Below are 2,184 nucleotides of genomic sequence, written 5' to 3'. Positions count from 1 at the left end.
TGTTATTTTTCAGATAACTTTATATACATAGACTTATTCAAGGAATCTCAATTACAAGTCCTACCCCTCTAAAAGCTAAAATAATAAACGACGAGGAAAAAATAAATTCTAACAACTCAACTTGTGAATATAATCTTCTATGCTCCTGTAGTTTCGCACTAAATCTTCACACATGTAGCTGATAAGGGGTGGAAATAGGGGATAAGAACTGGGGAGTTCTTAGTAGGGTCGGGGTTAGAAGTTAAGTTCGTTTCATTAAGTTCTCAGTCAATAACAACAGTCAACAAAGTACAATCTAACTCAACAATTATAGAACATAGAATCCAATTACAAGCACATACAATCATAGAAAACACAATCACAAAAAAATATGCACAAACAAGTATGATGCATGTCTGTACTATGGCTGATGATATCATTTGTCGGTTATATAGCCAACCCGACATGTCCTAGTAGTTAACCTTGGACGGAAACACCCATCGCGAAACAACTGGATGGGTTTGAGGTACAACCCCCTTGCTACTACCCGCTTAACCCAGAGTGAGTGGAAGAGCCACTACTGCCGCTACTATCCAGGCAGGTGTTTAAAAGCACAACCTGGAGCAAGTGGAATAATCCACTACTCCTGCTACTACCCAAGCGTCACAAACACTGACTTGGAGCAAGCGAGACGAACCACAATCCTTGCTACTACCTAGGTATCACATTCAAAATTCATTATTACTTTTGTTATCATTTCAATTCTTTTATATTCATTCAAAACTCCATAATTAAACTCAGTGTTTATAATTTTTCTTCCTTATCTCATACCCGGAGCAAGTGGTACTAAGCCACAACCCTTGCGTACTGCCTAGGTATTTTTCAAATATCAAAATTTCTCTTTAAAAACAATTTAAATCTATTTTTCTTTCATTAAACTCTTTTTCTTGATAAATCAAATTCAAACATAATACTTTTCTCGATAAAACTCAAAACATAATCATTTCTTTAATAATTCAAAATTAGCTAATGTAATTCTTAAAACTTTTGAAAATCTATTTTTGACTCCCAAAATAATCAAAATACCCCAGCTGGCTGTTCATACATAGGCGAACTAAAATCTCAAGCAAACAACAATAATTCAACATAAATTCAACGTAAACTTATTCAAACTCAAACAATAATTAATCAAACCAACATTCACTTATCAAATTCACATTTAATTATTGTAAAATTACCAAACCCTACTTTCGTGAATAAATCACAACAACGAAATCTGTGAAAAAACTTTTTGACCGACCTGTTGCAGAAGAAAACGTTAGAAATCGTCTGTGCCTTCTAGAATTTCAACTGGTCAAATTCAAGGAGAAAATGAGCTATGTCACCGTCAATTTCTACCGAATAAAAGTAATGCCAACGTATAGAAGAGAAAGATACAAACACTTTTATCGGATTGAATTTTTTATTGAAGTTATGAATCTCAAAAAATCGAACGCCAAAAGTCGAAGATTCCATGGCTTCACGTTCTCATACTCACAGTTCACTCTCTTTCTCTTCCTTTTTCTTTCAACTTCAATTCGATCATGAGGTGAGGTAAGAAAGAAGGCTTCCTTAAATGTCATTGTTAATAAAAAAAATGAGACATGTATCGTGTTTATATATATATATATATATATATATATATATATATGCACATAGTAAGCCAAATTACATTTTTCTTTCCTTTCTATTACGGATCAGAACCACAGATCCCGGACCCGGGACTGCACTCGACCCCGGCTACTGATGAACGGATATTTTATACGCTTTTTGGGGTTAATTTCATATAGTTTTGAGTATGTTCTAGTTAGTTTTTAGTCTATTTTCATTAGTTTTTAGGAAAAATTCATATTTCTGGACTTTACTATGAGTTGTGTGTTTTTCTGTAATTTCAGGTATTTTTCTGGCTGAAATTGAAGGAGCTGAGCAAAAATCTGATTCAGGCTGAAAAAGGACTGCTGATGCTGTTGGATTCTGACCTCCCTGCACTCAAAGTGGATTTTCTGGAGCTACAGAACTCGAAATGGCATGCTTTCAATTGCGTTGGAAGGTAGACATCTGGGGCTTTCCAGCAATATATAATAGTCCATACTTTGCACAAGAATAGATGACGTAAACTGGCGTTCAACACCAGTTCTCTGCCCAATTCTGGCGTCCAGCGCCAGA

Source organism: Arachis hypogaea, chromosome 19 (genome assembly GCF_003086295.3).
Source record: "Arachis hypogaea cultivar Tifrunner chromosome 19, arahy.Tifrunner.gnm2.J5K5, whole genome shotgun sequence".
NCBI classification, from domain to species: Eukaryota; Viridiplantae; Streptophyta; class Magnoliopsida; order Fabales; family Fabaceae; genus Arachis; species Arachis hypogaea.
Note: the sequence above shows the minus strand (reverse complement) of the source record.